The sequence below is a fragment of the Protopterus annectens genome, chromosome 13.part0, assembly GCF_019279795.1.
Source record: "Protopterus annectens isolate FY-2018-M chromosome 13.part0, PAN1.0, whole genome shotgun sequence".
Taxonomy (NCBI): Eukaryota; Metazoa; Chordata; order Ceratodontiformes; family Protopteridae; genus Protopterus; species Protopterus annectens.
In genome coordinates, this window is record NC_056747.1 from 760,627,692 (window position 1) to 760,648,712 (window position 21,021).

Sequence of the window (21,021 nt, forward strand, 5' to 3'; positions counted from 1 at the left end):
GTATTCTTTCAATGGCACAATGACAGCAGTACGTTTGCTGCAGCTTGTTTTTGCTTTTGCCACATATTCCTATTTTTCCCAGGTTGTGTACCTGTGGAGTTGATATACAAAAGTAAGTTTTGGGGGAGTGATGTCCCTAGCTCTGGTGAGATTTATTGAGCAGATGCAACTCTCCTTTGTGTAGAATCTAATTAAATTCACCATGAATGTAATTGCATCTGGGTCTATATTATAACCGCAAAACCTCACATATGCGAATATGGAAACGTCGACACATACTGAGCGAACCGCAAAAACACTGAACTTCCTGAAACGCGAAATTCAAAATGTCAAATTGGCATAGCTGGCCAAACCCAGCACCTGCTACGTACTACCTACCCAAACAAAATAAATAATCCACGTACTTACACTTAACAAAACTCTACTTCTAACCCTAACTAAAGCTTACATATATTACTATGTAAGCACTTACTTTAATCCGCACCCTAACCCTAAGGTCCGTAACTATTGCACACTTGCCTTAAGGAGTTATACCAAAGAAGGGGCAACTGAGACGATTCGACATTTCGAATTTCTCTCTTCGGGATGTTCGGTGTTTTTGCGGTTCGCTCAGTATGTGTCGACGTTTCCGTATTAGCGCAACTGTGGTATCGCGGTTGTAATAGGTAACCATTGCATCTACCCGTAAATTGTATTTTCCATTAATTACATTTTAAGTGGGGTGATACCCCCTTTAACACTTTCTATCCTTAAAAGTAGTTAAAGGCAAGAGAGCTGGGGCACTAGCTGCCTACAAATTGAATTTATGTTAAAACAGTTTGTTGTTATCAGTTTAGATACTGTCATTACCTAGTATTATTAATTTCCTTAATGTGATTGGCGTTCATCATTTGTTTTGGTGACATTCTGAGTAGGCAGATGTGTTATCATCTGACCTTAATTTAATCATTTCCGAAAGTAACTTAAACTGGCTGAAGGGTCTATATTATGCGATCGAAGACACTGTTCTTCGAACGCGTAATAGTCGAACCTAAAACATCGAAAACACATAACCGTGAATGGCCACGGCTGCAAATTTTTTCCTAGGGAAAATTTTGCGAGGCCGTAAACCAACGAAACACACTTCCCAATCCTAATCAAGTGGGGGGGGCTTTGTCTCTCACCCCCAAAAACATGGAGTGCTGCACCCCCCACACCCCCCTAACTAAATAAACCAACTCTGAGATAGCTCAACGTTGTGGAACAGGGCAAACCGCGAGAATGGCCAACTGAATTTTTTCCCCTAGGAAAAAATTTGCATACTTGGCCGTTCGCAGATGTGTTTTCGATGTTTTCGGTTCGACTATTACGCATTCGAAGAACAGTGTCTTCAATCGCATAATAGGGAACCTGGCTGAGTACGTTTTCATTTATTTATTTATTTATTTATTTATTATTTGCTTATTTATTATTTGTTTACCTGGAAAGTCCGACTTGGTACAAAGCCAATTTTCAGCGATGACCTAGAGAGAAATGCTCCAGACTCATGTCTTTGTGACATGGGAGGAAACCAGGGCACCCAGAGGAAACCCACACGAATGCAGGGAGGACATGCAGACTATGCACAGAAGGCACTCCAGCTGTGATTCAAACCGATGAAAGGTGAAAGCTGCACTCTCTAGGGCCAAAGACACAGCATCCATGGGACCGGACAACATCCCAGGCTGCGTTTTACACGAACTTCAGGATGAACTGGCTCCCCACTTAAGCACCATGTTCAATAATAGCCTCGCATCAGGCTTTGTGCCCACTGAATGGCGCACAGCAACAGTTATCCCACTCCACAAAGGGGGAGCCACCACTGATCCCAGGAACTATAGACCTATTAGCCTGACGAGCCTGGTCTGCAAAGCCATGGAACGTATCATCATGGAACTCATAAACAAAGACATTGGTAACCTCCAAACTCTGGATCCCACCCAGTTCGGGTTTGTGAAATGCAGATCATGCCTCCTGAACCTGATCGACTTCTTTGAGGCAGTCACCAAAGCCGTAGATGAGGGTAAAGTGGTTCACACAGCCTATCTTGACCTCGCCAAGGCTTTCGACACCATCCCCCATTCTGGAATTATAGCTAAACTCGATAAACTAGGCATAAATCCCTACGTCACAAGATGGGTTGCCAACTGGCTCACTGACAGAACCCACAATGTAAAAGTTGCAGACTCCAAATCTGATCTCAAACCAGTGACAAGTGGAGTACCACAGGGTTCCATCCTGGGACCGCTCCTGTTTGCTATCTACTTCTCTGAAGTACAGGCTAACACAGAAGGCTTCTGGCTAACGAAGTTCGCAGATGACTGCAAACTAGGAGCCATAGTCAAGTCCCCAAATGATGTGAACATCCTACAGAAGGGCCTCTCTGAGACAGATGCCTGGTGTCAGAGCCATGGCCTCAAGCTCAGTGCCAAAAAGTGCAGTGTCATCCCCTTTGGTAAAAACTCTGTACCCATGAACTATCACATAGGCAGCAATCTACTTAACACTGAATGCGTGATAAGAGACCTTGGGACCCAGGTGGTCAGTAGACTCTCCTTTGATAGTCACATTGCCACAGTAGTCAGGAAGTCCTTCTACGTGGCACACCTCATCATAAAAGGGTTCTCGTCCAGGAAAAAAGAGGTCATCGTTCCCCTCTACTCAACACTCATTAGACCCATTATAGAGTACAACACCCCTTTTGGAATGTACCTCACAAGACATCTGCAGCAGCTGGAAAGGCCACAGATGTACCTCACAAAGAGGATTACTGGACTCAAACAAATGCCCTACACTGACCGCCTCAAAAAACTCCAGCTTTACTCCGTAGCATATCGCCTACTCAGAGGTGATCTCTGCCTAACATATAAAGCTATGTCAAACCCAGAGCTGTTGGACATGCTACAATTAAAGAAATCCCAATCCCTCCTAGCTACATGCTCTAGGGACCTAAACCTTGTCACCACAATAAACAGGACATGCTGGAGGGATAGATTCCTATCCCAGAGACGTCCCATACTCTGGAACGGGCTACCCATCTATGTCAAGCAAAGTTCTTCATTAGCACTCTTCAAGAAAAATCTTGATGAGTGGATAGGAAATAGGAAATAAACCCCGGGGATCACTTCTGTGTCTCTGCTCGTCAGTGGCACAGGAAAATAACTTTCTTGGGTGGCGTAAGCCAGGGAACCTTGTTGGCTAGGCTTGCATAGTCCCTTGTGCTGATAGCCTAGTACCTACCTATGAACCTCTTGCTGTGAAGGGACAATGCAACCGCTGAATCACTGCACCATCAGACTACTTTAAGAAAATTACAATATTAAAAATTCTTTATTGGGATTAGCTTAACATGTTTAATTCTGTAACTTGTGTAAAACAGAGTTAAGTAAATAACCTAGAAAATAGCTAATGCATTTGTTGTACCTTTGCAAGTCTTCCTCATTGGGTGATGCAGAGGGGCTTGCCTTCTCCAAAAACAAAACACTCTCACCTAAAGTGCTAGGCAACTCCAAATTCAACATCTCAACAATATAAAAATTTTGGACTGACCCTTGATCCCCACCACATCCTTCAAAAACCATACAGAGCTAGTAAACAGATTAATAAATATCCAACTCTGGGCAGCATATCTCCATGTCTAGCCACATTATCTCATAATGCAAGGCAGGACTTAGCCATTAACAAGCTCACCCTTACACTGGAACATGTGCTGCCTGTCCCTCCCAAAATACCCATTCTGCCCAAAGCACTCCAAATAGCATCTGTAATTCAGTCAGTATCTAGAACAGAACAGAACACCATTGCACAGCACTGCAAAAGCCTAATTAGCTCCCAGTTACTGCTCACACAACCATTCCTGTTATCCAGCTTTACCTTTAAATTACTCTATAAATCGTGCTGCCACTTTCTTGCTAATAAACATATTGTCAATGAAGCCAAAATGATAATCTTCTTACCCTTCACAGACACCCCCTTTAATCTCAGCATAGGGAAAAGGCATTCAGTAAAAAAAACTAAAACCTCTTCTCCCAGAAATTAGAAAGCTAACAGACTACAAAGCATTAGGAAAGTTATAGTTGCAGATGGTTCAGAGGCATGGCATATGCCTCTTTCTGTGTTTTGTCATCCAGAAAGTTTCTAAAATAACAACTTGTGTATCATACCTCTGAAACTCTTACAGCAAGAAATCTGGACAAAACTATCAGTAATGTGGGGACGAAGGCCCAAAAATAGGAACACTTATTAAATATTGCTCTTACAAACTTAGAAAATTGATAGAATAACAGGTTTCACATTAGCATGAATTTTTCTGAAGGGTATGAAGTCTGAAACTCAAATGCCTGTCATTGTTTTCTGACTTCAGTCCTCAATTATTTGCCAGTGATTTGCCAGAAAACCACAATTTAATGACAAACGGGCCAAATATATGGGGCAAAATTCTGGACATTTTGTGAAAATCTGTACAGTTGAAAGATATGTGTGTATTAATGTACTGATTACTGAATACTACTTCATGCATTAACAGTTGTGAAATGTAGATTATTGTGTAAATACTGATGTGAATCTTGTACAGAACTGAGTACTCTGTAAATACTGATATGCTGAAATAACTGTTGCAGTGAATGCTGTGTAAGTACTGACTGTATGCTGTATTGAGATGACTATACTGTGAATATTCGTGTACTGAATCGAATCATCTCTGCCTTGGCGCCTGAGTTGTCTGAAAAGGATCCTTGGGCCAGCATACCTGTTTAACAAGTAAATAAACAAAACAGTATGAGTTTATGCCAGAGATTTTTGTTCCTGAACAGTTGTGTAGTTTGTTGGGGAATTGAGAATTAAGGTTTTTTAGAGGATTGTACGTTACTGCATCCTCTACCTGCATGGTGTAAACTGTGTGATTTAACCAAACAGTGTGGTACTGTGAATTGGGAGGGCCATACTTTGTTGACAAATTATTATCTTTGGTTGAAGCCATTTTAGAGGTGCACTTGACCATATATAACAGCAAGCTAGATCAGTTAGCTATGGTCACTCTGTAAATGTGTGTTATACTAGTGCTAGTAACTTGGACAAGGACGAACAATTGAAACGTCCAGGTCTTCTGTACCAGTATATAAGCCTGGAACTCATCCGATACATGCCTGTTGAATTTTACAGTATCTGAATGCCTTCAGGGACAATGTCAAGTAAACAATGTAATTGTACTGATTCACAAGACATTCAGGGATCAATTGTTGCTATAGGTCAGTAATTGGAAATCTAAGTAGTTGACATTTTTAACATCTTATATTACCTAGTCATTAGATTCAGGAACATTATCTCCATCCAGGTTTGAATCCAGAACAAACTGAAAACTGGCTAAAAATGTTCTCATCTGTTTTCGATGACAGGCTGACAGTTTTTTGTTAGGGATTTCATTTATCCCCTTATTGACTGGAACAGCATGGTTTGTCATACTCATTATGAGGCCATATTATAGAATATGGTCAGTTCTAAAAGTTTTTCTTATCTTTTTCTCCACTAGTAGTAATAGTGTTCTTGATCGGACTTTCGTTACACCCACAAAGTAATTCTGACCATATCAGAATACATTTACTTTTCCAGCATGTCGGTCTCTTCTCCAGTTGTTCATATATATGATAATAGGTGAATGAGCATTGAAGAAATTGCTGATAATATCAGAAATTATAACTGGGCAGGTCTGTGTGGAAGTTGTATAGGGCTCAGCGTATACATACATGCAAATTTTCTTTAGAAAAAAATGAGTTGTGAAATATAGATAGAAATCTGTATGACTAAAACTCCATTGTGAAATAACAGTTAATTTACGTAAGGTTAAAAAAATAAATATTACATTTATAGGGAAGATAATAGTAATGACAGTAAGAGAAGATACAATCATGCTACAAGAAATCTGAAAAAGCTATTGTCTGTGCTGAAGCAAAATTAAAGGACTATTAACACATAAGGAGGACAGTAAGAATTTTTTTTCGAATATATCAACTCACAAACTAATATTTATATTAAATTGGGGCCTATACTTCATGAAAGCAGTGTGGTACTAGAACCTTTGGAATTAGTAACTATATTTAGTTCATATTTTGATAAAGGAGCTCTGAAACAAGACTGGGATACCGCAACATGCGATTTACTGTTTAAAAGGATTCCACTGTGGAATTTTCTATAATAAAAGGCTGATGAATCACATTACTGATCACAAATGCCCGAAACACCCAAGGGTGAAAAGTCAGACTGCAAACATTGGGATGTAACAGAGACCTCGTTTCTGATCAAGGAACCACAAAGGAAAAGGATAGCAGCAGCAAAAACAACCACAGAGGTTCCAAACATGGCAAATACGATCTTTGCTTTGTTTTGTTGATTATAAAAGAATCAACAAAACAAAGCAAAGATCGTATTTGCCGTGTTTGGAACCTCTGTGGTTGTTTTTGCTGAGACTGCAAACATTGTTTGCAAGAGTGGGATAGGCAACCCCCCCCCCCCCATATCTCACACTTCCCAAATTTACACATGCAAATTTTTACATTGTACAAATATGAAGAAGGGAAAAATCTCTCGAAACAAAGAAATCACAGCCAGTAGACTCATAAAAACTGTACTGGTAGTAATATCTAGTGGTAGCCACCATATTTTATGATTCGGGCACCTGATGTTCAGGGAATGTGAAATTGGTGATCTGTGGAAAAGCTGTACAAATGATGCAATTTATAATAAATATTGCAGTAAAGAACACCAGTGCAGATCTTGTTAAGATTTCTAGTTTCATGATCAACTTGATAATGCATAGCCTGGAGGAACCATTAGTACACATATTTAATTTCTTTCTATTACAACGCACAGTGTCAAGGAACTGGAAGTTAGCAAACGCAGTACTTATTTACAAAGGAGGATTAACAGACCTGTCACCCAGTAAGTTTCACATTAGTTCTTTGTCAATGCTTTGAAAGATGCGTCATTAGCGTACTGATGTCTACTGATAAAAATATTCTCTATTGCATGATTCAGCACAACATGGTTTCTTTGAGGGAGTTTATCTTAGCTAATTTTTATGAGACGGTTTCTGTAGCAATTGATCTTGGACACCCTCTTCTAATAATATATCTTTAATTTGGTCAAAGTTTTTGATTCATTACTTCATGATGTTTTTATTAACAGTTAATAATGCAGAACATGTACCCTTTCACAATAAGGTAGATTTCTAAGTGGTTAAATAGCAGGTTCAGCAGAACTACACTTATAGGTTCATAGGTAGGTACTAGGCTATCAGCCTTGGGGCCTATACAAACCCAGCCAAAAAGGTACCCTGGCTTTTGCCACCCAAGAAAATTATTTTCCTGTGCCACTGTCGAGCAGAGCCACAGAGGTGATCCCCGGGGTGAATTTCCTATTTCCCATCCAATCATCAAGATTTTTCTTGAAGAGTGCTAATGAGGAGCTTTGTTTGATATAGATAGGTAGTTTATTCCAGAGTATGGGAAGTCTCTGGGACAGGAATCTATCCCTCCGGCATGTTCTGTTTATTGTGGTGACAAGGTTTAGGTCCCTAGAGCATGTAGCTCGGAGGGATTGGGATTTCTTTAAGTGAAGCATGTCCAACAGCTCTGGGTTTGACATAGCTTTGTATGTTAGGCAGAGATCACTTCTGAGTAGGCGATATGTGACGGAGTAAAGCTGGAGTTTTTTGAGACGGTCTGCATAGGGCATCTGTTTGAGGCCAGTATTCCTCTTTGTGAGGTATTTCTGCAGCCTTTCCAGTTGTTGTGGATGTCTTGTGAGGTAAAAGGGGAATTGTACTCTCTATAATGGGTCTAATGAGTGATGAGTAGAGGGGAACAATGACCTCTTTTTTTCTGGATGAGAAACCTTTTGTGATGAGGTGTGCCATGTAGAAAGATTTCCTGACTACTGTGGTGATGTGATTATCAAAGGAGAGACTACTGTCCCCTGTGTTCGGTGTTAAGTATACTACCGCCTATGTTGTAGTTCATGGGTACAGAGTTTTTACCAAAGGGGAAGACAGTGCACTTTTTGGCATTGAGCTTGAGACCATGGCTTTGACACCAGGCATCTGTCTCAGTGAGGCCCTTTTGTAGGATGTCCACATCGTTAGGAGTTTCGATTATGGCTTCTAGTTTGCAGTCATCTGTGAACTTCATTAGCCAAAGACCTTCTGTGTTAGCCTGTACTTCAGAGAAGTAGATACCAAACAAGAGAGGACCCAGGACTGAACCCTGTGGTACTCCACTTGTCACTGGTCTGAAGTCGGATTTGGAGTCTGCTACTTTCACAGTGTGGGTTCTGTCAGTGAGCCAGTTGGCAACCCATCTTGTGACATAGGGATTTATACCTAGTTTAGTGAGTTTATCTATAATTCCAGAGTGGGGGATGGTATTGAAAGCCTTGGCAAGATCTAGATAGGCTGTGTGAACAACCTTACCCTTATCAACGGCTTTGGTGACTGCTTCAAAGAAGTCTGTCAGGTTTAGGAGACATGATAATACGTTCCATGGCCTTGCAGACCAGGCTCGTCAGGCTAATGGGGCGGTAGTTCCTGGGGTCCATGGTGGCTCCCCCCTTGTGGAGTGGGATAACCATCACTGTGCACCATTCAGCAGGCACAAAGCCTGAGGTCAGGCTATGATTGAACATGGTACTTAGGTGGGGTGCCAGTTTGTTCTGTAGTTCGTGTAGAATGCAGCCTGGGAGGTTGTCTGGTCCCATGGATGCTGTGTTCTTGGCTTTGGAGAGTGTGTTTTTTACCTGTGCAGCCGTAATTACAGGAACTTTGCATTCTTCCGGTATAGAGATGGGCTTTTTAGGGGGTGAGAGGGGGATAAAGTTAGCACTGAACCTATCTGCCAGGATGTTGGCAATATCAGTTGGGTCTGTATATTTAGTGCCATTGTGCTGTAACTCTGAGCAGATCTGAGTGTTGACATTGAGATTCTTGACATAGCTATAGAATGCTTTGTGGTTGTCTTTAGAATCAGTGGCGATTTTGTTTTTGTAACTAGCTTTGGAGGATTTTATCAGGGATCGCAGCTTTTTACTGAGGCTGACCAGGGAGCTCCTCCACTCATGGGATTTTACTCTCTTTTGCAACAGTTTCTTCCTTCTGTTGTACAGTTTGTTTATGGCAGGGGATCACCAGATTGGCTTCCTTTTTTTGGAGGATAGTGTCTTGGTTCTGTTTGGGATAGCACGATCCATGCACTCATGTAAGTGCTTATAAAGTGCAATTGTGTAGGATTCAGTAGTCATAACTGTATTGTCCATCTGCATGGGTGTCATGAAGTTCACCACTTCTGTCTTAAGAAGTGATATGGGTATCACTTTACATTGAAGGAGGATACAGTAGGATATACCCAAAGGCTCTGTCATTTGTCAGCTTTTGTTTAACATTGTTTTGTTTTAATTACCCTTGCCACAAAGCTGTTGACTCTCTAACTATGGCAGTGGCATCAAAATTAAGGCTGTGGTATTGTCGTAGTCTGATGCTGTTCAAGTGAGTAATTATTGTAACTGCATCTGTTCATGATTAATGAACAAAAGTAAAAGTGCCACTATTTGGAAGTATAAGCTTGTGTCAGGAACTGTAGCTGGTGATCAGCAGATTAGGCTTAAAATATCATCGAAAAGGTGACAAAACAAATTAGAGATCTAGGCTTCTTGTTCTTCAGTAACTTTTGTTTTTGAGAAAATGATACTGTAGTAAGAAATAATCATACCTCTCAACTGTCAAGATTTTCGCAGAATGCCCAGATTTTTGCCTCATATTTTTGTTCTATTCCTCATAAAATCCGTGGTTTTCTGGCAAATCGCTGGTATGATCTGAGGAATGAAGTCACTAAATAATGACATACATTTGAGTTTCAGGCTTCAAATCCTTCAGAAAATGGATGTTAACACAAACCCTGTTAGTCTAGCAACTTTCTAAGTTTATAAGAGCAATATTTAAAATCTGTCCCTATTTTTGGGCTTTTGTCCCCCCCCCCCATTTTGTCAGGCTTTGTCCAAATGTTTTACAGTAAGAGGGTGAGAGGTATGGTAAGGTTCTTCAGATGTTTGGTATTAATGTTTAAAACACTCTCATCAATGGATTCTGTTCTGCTCACAAGTCTTTTTAAAACAGTCGTGCACATTTCATTGTTACAGAAAAAGTGATTTATTGCTATTGGAAAATGTATAAAGGAAGCTTGCAAAATTGACTCCATTTTGCTGTGGTATGGGGTATACCTTTAAGCTTTGGTTCCTTAAATTGTTTAGTCTAAGTTATCATTATCTAAGGTTAAGGCTCTATCTAGCCTACAGTGCCTTTAACTTTGAAATCTTGCGAGTAACATTAACTTTAGAATTGCATGTTGTGTCTTTCGGCTTTTCCCGGTAAGGGGTTGCCACAGTGTAACTCCGGTCCACTAATGATTGGCAGTAAATTTTTACGTGCTGAGTTGCCAGCTCTGACGCACAACCTTCAATGAAGGTATGCCCATTCACGCATGTCTCCACACAGAAGACGCTCTAGCTAAGAATCGAACAGGACAACGTCATACTGTGAGGCGACAACTCTACCGCAGCACCACTACCAGAGTTTACTTTAGAATTGCTGACCCAAAAACAATCTGACATGATAATTTATTGTTCCCCATCCCATTATGTATGTCAAATATGTGAAAAAGATTTATATAACAGTCCCTTACCTCTTTAATGTTATAGACTTCCACTTTATCTCAAGAAATCTCTTTTATCTTCATGTAAAAACTGAGTTTGACTTTTGGGTTGGTTTGGGTGTTTATGACTTGCATTATGTGATGGCTTCCGGACCTGAGCACAAGGCACCCTACTCCTATGAAGCTATGAACCTATAAGCAGCGTAACAAATGGATTCAGAGGATATATCCATTAGCCATTGCCTTGTTTAATTTGCCAAAAGGCAAATTCTGGGTGGTAGACTCACGAGCCCTAATGGCTATCACACTCTACAGTACAGACTTTTGTTATGACCTACTGCATAATTCTCATCCTCTCTGCATCAGCTGTGTAATGATATCAGTGTGTGAACCAACGGTTTCCTTCCATGTGCATGCAACTACAACAGTCATCTGCCACCATGTCCCTAGACTGTCTGTATATGTACATACTACCACCGCAGTCATCTGTCAGCATGTCCCTAAACTGTCTGTATATGTGATGCAAACACTGCAGTCATCTGCCACCATGTCCATAAACTATCTGTACATGTTCATGCAGCCACTGCAGTTATCTGTCAGCATGTCCCTAAACTATCTGTATATGTGATGCAACCACTGCAGTCATTTGCCACCATGTCCCTAAACTACCTGTATATGTTCTTGCAGCTGCCACAGTCATCTGTCAGCATGTCCCAAAACTATCTGTATATGTGCATGCAGCCCAATGCAGTCATCTGCCACCATGTCCCTAAACTATGTGTATATGTTCATGCAACCACTGCAGTCATCTGTCAGTATGTCCCTAGACTGTCTGTATATGTACATACTACCACCGCAGTCATCTGTCAGCATGTCCCTAAACTGTCTGTATATGTGATGCAAACACTGCAGTCATCTGCCACCATGTCCATAAACTATCTGTACATGTTCATGCAGCTGCCACAGTCATCTGTCAGCATGTCCCTAAACTATCTGTATATGTGATGCGACCACTGCAGTCATCTGCCACCACCTAAACTATCTGTATATGTTCATGCAACCACTGCAGTCATCTGTCAGTATGTCCCTATATTCTGTATAATGCAAATCTTCTGAGCCACCGTTCAGCTGCAGGGTTGCCAGATGGAAACAAAAAGTAATTTAAGTCCTTAAAACAGTACCAATAAAAAAGTAAAACATTGAATATGCACAAAAATTTAAGCAAAAATACAGTTACAATAGACAGAAAGAGATCAGTTTAACAGAAACCTGGCAATATCAAATATGCATAATATGTATTTACAGATAAGGCATGGAATGTACAATATAAAGGCAGATTGGAGTCAGTAACTGATAAGAGTGTCAGTAACTTCAAAAACAGAGGAAAAAACATGCATAATGACATAGTTTTAAGTTGAAGTAGATACATAGTAGTCACACTACTACATAAGTATAGATACTTAAAGTTGTGAGAAAGGCAGATACGTACAGAAAGTAGCCATAAAAATAATTAGAGGGGGGGGGGAAGTGAGTTAAAGGAAGAGCGAAAAAGGTGGCAAAGATGGGATGGTTCATGTAGGCTCCTAGCAAGGGCGGATCCATGAGCTTAAAAGAAAAAGTTTTAGTTGCTTTTTGAACTGATTTGAATTTGGGATGTTTCTAATAGAGTTAGGCAGTTTGCTCTAGGCTAATGACACACTGTAATTGTAAAGTAGTTTACCAATATTTTTGTTGGGTTTATATATGTCAAGAAGTTGATGCTCAGAGCTTCTGAGAGATGTAATAAGGGTGTATAAGGAAATGAGAGAGGGTAATGCAGTAGGTTGAGGTAGGGTGGAGTGTGTGATATTTAGATGTGAGATAAGACGTTGATGGGGGAATTCAGGCCATTACAGATTTTTAAAGCAATGCAGTGGTGTGACTTATAAGGTTGGTTTGTTGCAACTCTGGTGATTTTATTATAAGTTTGTTTGAGTTGGGAGATTAATGTGGACTGCAAGTTTGTGAGGATGGGAGCAGCATAGAGAAGGTATGGAAGGAGAAAAGCCCTAGGTAGGGATAATTTTGCATGTGGTATAAAGAAGTTTTTGTTCTGATACAGTAATCCCAGTTTTTGATGCGTCTTTCTGATACACTGATGAATATGCTGATCAACTTTTAGTTGGTCATCTATTATGGTGCCCAGGAGTTTAGCATGTGGATTAACTGTGATAATTGTGTAATGTGGATAAAAGTTGGAAGAGGTGGATTTGTAGTGTGAGAGTGATCTTGGTAGGAAGAATAAGAGTTTAGTTTCTTTTAGGGGTTAGGATAAACTGGTTTTAATTAAGCCATTTTTCTACAGCAATGAATGTGTTTTATGTAAGTGAATGGAGATGCGAAATGTTGTCAGAGGTATTGATGAGGGTTGAGTCATCTGCATATTGGATAAGAGTCGAGTGGCCGCTGGCAGAGTGGAGGTGGTTGGTAAAGATATTGATTAGAAGGGGGCCAAGAATAGAACCCTGGGGGAATCCCTGTTTTTACAGGCAAGAAGGGGGAGCAGGAAGTAAACCATTGGAAAGATTGTAGTCTATTAGTAAGGTAGCTGGAGAAACACTGCAAAGTGGGAGGAGAGAGGTTAAGATCAGTTAGTTTTGTTAGTAGTTTAGAATGAGACACCATATCAAATGCTTTGGATAAGTCAAGGAAGAGACAGGGCACTAGTTGATTATTATCTCTAGCCTTAGCAACTGTATGAGTAAAACATAAGATGACAGTAGCAGTACTGTGATTTGGCCAAAAGTTGTGTTGGGTAGGGGTTAAGAGGTTTTCATGGATTAGGTATTTAAGCAGTTGAGAGTGGATGTACTTTTCAAAAATTTTAGAAAGTGGTGATAGGATGGCTATTGTTCTAAAGTTAGAGGGGGTCTCTGGAGTTACCTCCTTTGTGTAGTGGTTTAGTGTAGAAAGATTTCCAGATGTTTGGAACTGTGCCTTCTTGAATAGATCTATTTATTAGTATAGGAATAGGGAAGGCTATGAATTCGGTAGCAAGCTTGAGAAGGGGGGTAGTTTATCAGCAGATGGGGAGAAGGGTTTAAGTTTATAAAGAGATTTGATATAGGAGGTGGGGACAGGTTTAAGAGAGAAAGGGTTTTTATTAATATAAGTAGGAGAAGTGGAATAAATTGGGAGATTGGAGTTGCGGTCTGAGTGAGTTAGTTTGTGGATAGTATCAATGAAGCAGTTATTAAGCAAGGTAGAAGTCTCCAGTGGTGAGTTATTAGGGAAGGGATTTGGGGTTGTGGGGTTACCAGAGTGAAGAATATTTTTGAGAGAGAACCAGAATTTGTTAGGGTTGAAGTGGTGATTAATTTGTGCTATTCCTTGTAATTTTATAGTAGGGTAGGAGACTTAGTTTTCTGCCAGGTTTTCCAGATACTATCCCTTTTGTGCATGAGGGAGTGGGTTTCTTTTAACAGTCAAGATGCATAGGTAGTTTAGCAAGTGAGTTTAAGATGTCAAGAAAAATATGGTTACATTTTTCAACAGCTTCTTTACGAAGAACCAGTTAATGGATGCCAGTTTTGAGTTAAATGATACAGTATCGAAGGAAAATAACTTATGTCAGTCTCTGTATTTGTGGGATCTAGGTATTTGGATATAGTGTCTTTGAATGTGAAAAAGGAGGTGGTCACTGGGTCTATATCACATTATCGAAATTCCAAAATATCGAACACCATAAGCTCGACCTTGGAATCTCGAAATGTGATATACTCGAAATTTGCTGTTCCGAGAAAAAACACACACAGCACAAGCACGCCAAAATACATAATCCACACATCCACACTTCACAAAACCCTACACTAAACCTTACTTACACTACTAGCTATCCACTTACCTTAACCCAACCCTAACCCTAAGGTCCCTAACTAACGCACACTCACTTTACCCGCTCCCTAACCCTAAGGTCCCTAACTATCGGACACTCACCTTAGCCACTCCCTATCCCTAAGGTCACTAACTATCACACACTCACCTTACCTCGGTCCATTCGCACACTTACCTTAACCCAGTCCGTCACCTTTGCACCACAGTCGAGGAAATAGCGAAGCCGCAGAAATGGCCCACTGAATACTTTCCCTAGGGAAATATTCGGTGTTCTGCAGCTTTGCTATTTCAAGCATTAGCTGAATAGGGGTCGATATTAGAACATTCGATGTTTTAACACTTCAATGTTCTAATATAGACCTGTGGTCACTAAGGGAGTCAGGTAGTCTGCGGGGGTTGTGGTAAAGATTAGGGTCTGTAGTAAGTATCCAATCAAGGATAGAGGTGGAACCAGAATTTTTATTAATAAGAATGGGAAACATGATGAGTTGTTTGAAGCCATACAGGTTTATACTACTATTAGGTGAGTCTGTCTTAAGTATTGACCAGTCTATGTTTACATTTCCCAGAAAGGTAGTTTCATAGCATATGTTTATAGTATATTTTCTAGGATTGGAATGTTGTTGCTTGGTGGGATATAAATTGAAGCTACATCAAACTTTTTGTGGGAATTTAAGTGACAGTTTAGTATAATTAGTTCAGCAGGCTGAAAACTTGGTAATGGTGTTTGTAGGGGAGAGAGACTGAGAAGATCAGAGTAGAGAACTGCAACCCCATCACATTATTTATCTCTCTATCTTATATTGCAACCGGGGGGGGGGGGTAGGATTTCATTATTAGCTATGTGGGCTTTTAACCAAGCTTCAGTTATGGTTAAAACATGAGGAGAGTGTTGGGCTATCCAGGAGTGTAGGTCTGTGGTTTTATTGAGAAGGCTTTGTAAGTTAATTGAGAACAGGTCTATATTTTTGGGGGTAGAGCAAAATGTAGGAGACAGGGATGAGTTATATGGAGGAAAAGATGGGGATGGGTTCATGCTGGGGCTGAGTGAAGGGGAGGAGGAACTGGGGTTGGGGTGATTGTCATCATCTAGGAGAAGAGTTATTTTATATAATGTAGAATGTGGATGAAGTGGGTTGAGCATATTGAACAGTACTTTAAGCTTGTCAGTGGGGGAGATGTGAGTGAGTTTTTTGACCTTGTACAGATGGAAATGGGAGGTGGTAAAGAGTGAAGGAGAGATATAGAAGGAGTAAGTTGTATTAGAGTGGCTAAGGGAATAGGAAAGAGGAGGGGATGGCTTTGATTACTGTAGTGTGTTTTGGTATGAGGTGAGTTGAGTAAGAAGGATAAAAAGTGGGGTACTAAGGTAAACATGAGACATGATATTGGGAATGTGAGGAGAGAGGAAATTGAGTATAAGCTAGCTTGAGACTAATTAAATGTTAATGAAAATGAAAGGGTGCGGTATGTAATTAGGTGTTGTAAGCTAATTGGAGGTTTGAAGTGAAAGTGGTGGAGAGTAGTTAATGAGGATAGAGTATAAATCTAATGAATGCAGGGGTGGGTAGGGTAACGGAGAGGAGTGAGCCTGAGTGAAGCGAAGGGTGAACGGAGCTGGCAGAGCCATGAAACAGAGTATCAGTAAGAAAGAAAAACAATCAGAGAAAATAAAGATCCCAAACTTATCAGGGTAAATGCCACTACAGTTAAAGAAAGATTAACAGGGAGAGTATATAGAAAAAGTGGTGTAAAGAAGGGAGATCTACTCAGCCATTGAGAAGAGCCAAGGTAATAAAATATAAAAAAGATAAAATCAACAGGAAAGCTAAGCACTAGCTAAAAATAGTAAGGATGCAAGGGAGAAAAGCCAGAAGGAAGGATAAAATATATATCTCAGTCCAGCTAATTGAGAGTTGAAAAAGGGGGGTGGAGAAAGCACCTGAAATAATTATCCGAGCCACAGCCCAAAAACGAGCAATTAAAAGTCAAAAACTAAGTTTAATCTAGAGGTTGTGTAGCTGAGGACATACGTTACACTGTCGGTGACAAGTCTAAATAAGTAGGCACAAGTCTGATGGTCCTGTAGCAACTGTCATTTTGTTTCAGTCTTGCTATGATGAAGTTTTAAGTTGCCAAGTGTTTTAAGAGGGTGGAGAGGGAAACAGTGGTTGAACTGTAAGGAAGCTGTAAAAAATAAAAGAGAAAAAAAAATACATCAAAGATTATAATGTAAGAAGCCACAGGAAGAGGAGAAAGTAGGAGTTCAAGAGAGGTCTGGAATGCCTGATAAAAGGAGTAGAAAAAGTGGTAAACAACATGTAATAGCTAATATGGCAATTGAAACCATAAACAACTAACAATGTTAACGAGGGGAAAGACCAGATGAAACAGGCTTTAAAACCAGAGTTAGGAAAGGAGAAAAGACAAAACAAGAAGAAACAAGAGAGTCAAAAAAAGTGTAATACACTACGAGCTAGCAAAAAAAAAAAAAAAAAAAAAAGAAAAGGAAGTTAGAAAAAGAGACATTCTAATAAAGAAAGAATGAGACAGGCAAGATAATAGTCAAACAACGACCAGTACAGTAAAGTATACAAACACAAGGCAGAGAAACACAAAACAAATCATCAAAATGCAGAGATAAACAGTAGAAGGGGACAAATGCAATTATAACAAAACAATTCAGTACAGATATAAACAATAGATAGACACAAATGCAGTTATACAAAATACAATTCAGTACATATATACATTCACTAGCATAGCTAAACATGTCTCAAAACATCTTGAAAAATATATTAACAAAAAAAAAGAGGTTAAAGAAAGCTACGTTAACATCAAAAGACTGGCAAAGCACTATGTAATTTACGAAATAGCAGCTTAACAATAGAACAGCCTAGAATACATTTACAGAGTAATAGGAGCTATAAAATAATAAAGCTATAGTCAAGTTTCAAAATAAAATAATCCACAACTACCATGTGAGCACTAAAGTGCTGTCTCAGACAGCTGTTTACCAGTAATCAAATTTAATGCAGCATGAAGCACGTATCAAGTTTGCCAAAAACAATAAGCTCACTGTGGTACGATCCAAGTCAAAGGGAAGAGAAATAAGAACAAACTTATGTTGCTTGCACAAAAATTAAAGTCTCAGTGAACCAGAGGCTACAACTAGGGCAAGAAACAAGTGTGGATTTAAAAATGGTAACTGTGAAAGTCAAGACGCTAAATAAGTTTGGATGAACATTACATGGAGGAAGAGGAATCAAGGAAAATAACCAAGAAAGACAGATGGGATAGAAAGGGGAAGGGGTCAAAAGAAGGAGAAGCAAAAGTAGGAAAAATATGATTGGGAAATAGGTGTTAGCAAGAGGAGGGTGATATAAAGCAGAAAAAAAACATGAAACTGAGGATCTCTAAGAAAGAAAAACAACCAGAGAAAATAAAGATCCCAAGCTTCTCAGGGTAAGTGCTGCTACAGTTAAAGAAAGATTAACATGGAGAGTATATAGAAAAAGTGGTGTAAAGAAGGGAGATATAAAGCTCCACCGAGTACAGCCAAGGTAATAAAATATAAAAAAAATAAAATCAAAGGAAAAGCTAAGCACTAGCTAAAAATACCAAGGATGCAAGAGAGAAAAGCCAGAAGGAAGGATAAAATATAAATCTCAGAACAGCTAAGAGAGAGTTGAAAAAAGTGTGTGTGTGCATTTGTGTGTGTGTGTGTGGGGGGGGGGGCACCAGAGATGTGTGTGAGCCACAGCTAAAAACAAGCAGTTAAAAGTCAAAAACTAAGTTTAATCTAGAGGTTGTGTAGTTGAGAACGTACATTACACTGTCAGTGACAAGTCTAAATAAGTAGGCACAAGTCCGATGATCCTGTAGAAACTGTCATTTTGTTTCAGTCTTGCTACAATGAAGTTTTAAGTTGCCAAGTATTTTAAGAGGGAGGAGAGAGAAACAGTGGTTGAACTGTAAGGAAGATTACACTGTAAATAAATAGGCACAAGTCCGATGGTCCTGTAGCAACTGTCATTTTGTTTCAGTCTTGCTATGATGCAGTTATAAATTGCCAAGTGTTTTCAGAGGGAGGAGAGAGAAACAGTAGTTGAACTGCGAAGAAGGTTGCTTACACACAAAGTCTCAGTGAATCAGAGGCTACAGCTGGGGCAAGAAACCCTAAAGGTTGCAGCAAAAAGAAACACTGTTTTGTTTCTTTTTGCTGATTTGAGCTTACAAGATGTGAGCATTTAGGCTCGATCTTGTAAGTTTCAAACATTTGTGCTTTTGATTTTGTAAAGTAGAACCATATATTTACTCGCATGTGTGTGTATGCATTTTATATATATATATATATATATATATATATATATATATATATATATATATATATATATATTTATATATATGTATATATTGGTCCCATTGACTTGATCGACACGCCGAAACACCAACGCTAAGAAGACCGATTCGAGAAGAACGACGAGAGAGATGATCGACAAGGTGAAATCCTGACAGCCGAAACACCGACATGGGCAACGTGTGAGCGCGAGTCGGTAAGTGTGCGATAGTGAGGGATTTAGCGTTAGGGAGCGGACAGGTAAGTGTGAGATAGTGTGGGATTTAGGGTTAGGGTGCAGGAAAGGCGAGTGTGTGGTAGTGTCGGACTTAGGGTGCGGGTAAGGTAAGTGTGCGATAATGACGGACTTTAGGTGTAGTGGCGGGTTAAGTGAGTTAGGGTTAGGGTGCGGGTAGGGTAAGTGTGCGATAGTGACGGAATGTAGGTGTAGTGGTGGGTTAAGTGAGTAAGGGTTAGGGTGCGGGTAGGGTAAGTGAGCGATAGTGACAGAATGTAGGTGTAGTGGCGGGTTAAGTGAGTTAGGGTTAGGGTGCGGGTAGGGTAAGTGTGCGGTAGTGTCGGACCTTAGGGTTAGGGTTTGGGTTATGGTTAGTGCATGTATAGTTGTGTGTAATGTTTAGTTTACGTTTTGTGTGTTGGTGTTTTGGGTGTCGGTGTTATGGTGTTCGGTTTTGTGAGTTGTCGGTTTTGTGCGTTTTCGGTGTTTTGGTGTCGGTGTTTTGAGTGTCGGGTTTGTGGCGTGTCGGTGTTGTGATAGGGATCCGTATATATATATATATATATATATATATATATATATATGGGTATACTTCAAAGCTTCAAATTACCACTTCAATGGAATCCCACATGATCGAGACTTTCCATGGAAAAAGAACCACTTGGCCACCATGGTGAACTTTGCCTTTTCCCCTCTTTAGTGTGATAGTGCGATCTCGGAGTTGGTATATTTAGTTAGGAATGGTGGGGAAGGGCTTTGCCCCCTATATCAGTGGGTTTGATTTGCTTCATTTTTTTTTTTTTTTTGTGTTGGGTTAGTGGTTGTTTTCCCGGGGTTAGTTTTCGATGTTCCGGGTGTTTGATATTTTGCAGTTTCAGCTATGTTGTTTCGATGATGTGGAATTCCATGGTTCGATGAAGTGGTAATGTGATGCTTTGAAGTAAGTTGACCTATATGTATATATATATATATATATATATATATATATATATATATATATATATATGTATATGTGTTTGTGTGTGTGTGTGTGTGTGTGTGTGTGTGTGTGTGTGTGTATATATATATATATGTACATATATATATATATATATATATATATATATACACACACACACACACACACACACACACACACACACACACACATATCCATGGGTTCATACTAGATATTCTATTATGAGTCAATGGGAGGCCAGTATTTTTGAGAAATTAGCGAATTCCAGAGTTAGGAGAATTTTTACCCTGTCTGATATTGTGAGATGTCACAGTTGGTATACTTAGCATATCAGTAATGGGGGCAGAATAAATAACAGTACTTGTGAGATATTTCCATATAACAGTGTCTTCTCTTTCATCCACCCATATTTCAGTTTGCATTTAGTCTATTTACATAAGCACAGCACACAGATTTCCCACCTCTGAGTTTTCTCACTTAGTTTTCCATTACTTTTCCATTTACAAAGAACAGTTTCAATCACTCACACAGGGCCTTCTCTATTACATTTTTCTCATGAACAAAGGCACAGTATGCTCTCTTTCTTAGGAATAATAATCTTCTCAAAGGTACAGACCATCTTGTTTTAGGCAACATCTATTACTTTTCTTTAATTGTGATGGTGACTGACTTCATAAAAAGTAGTGTTGCTTTTAATATTCCTTGCAGACCCATAGAATCATGTGTTCTGCATTTTGATACTAGGCAACCGCATATCTTAACTGTTCTGAGCCTGGGCGGCAGCACACTTTTCAGTATCTGTACCCTACCCAAGACTCATGCCACAGAATTACTTCTCCTGCTCAGAACCTAGAGGAATCAATAACAACTGCTTATGCTTGTTCAGGAAGACAAGAGAGTATAT

General features: G+C 39.7%; 1 protein-coding gene across 2 annotated transcripts in view; it reads left to right on the forward strand.

Moving 5' to 3' along the window:
- The window catches only part of ANKRD13B (ankyrin repeat domain 13B), a 1,471,566-nt gene that overhangs the window by 462,049 nt on the left and 988,496 nt on the right, over positions 1–21,021 (forward strand). The gene's annotated exons all lie outside the window — the stretch shown is intronic.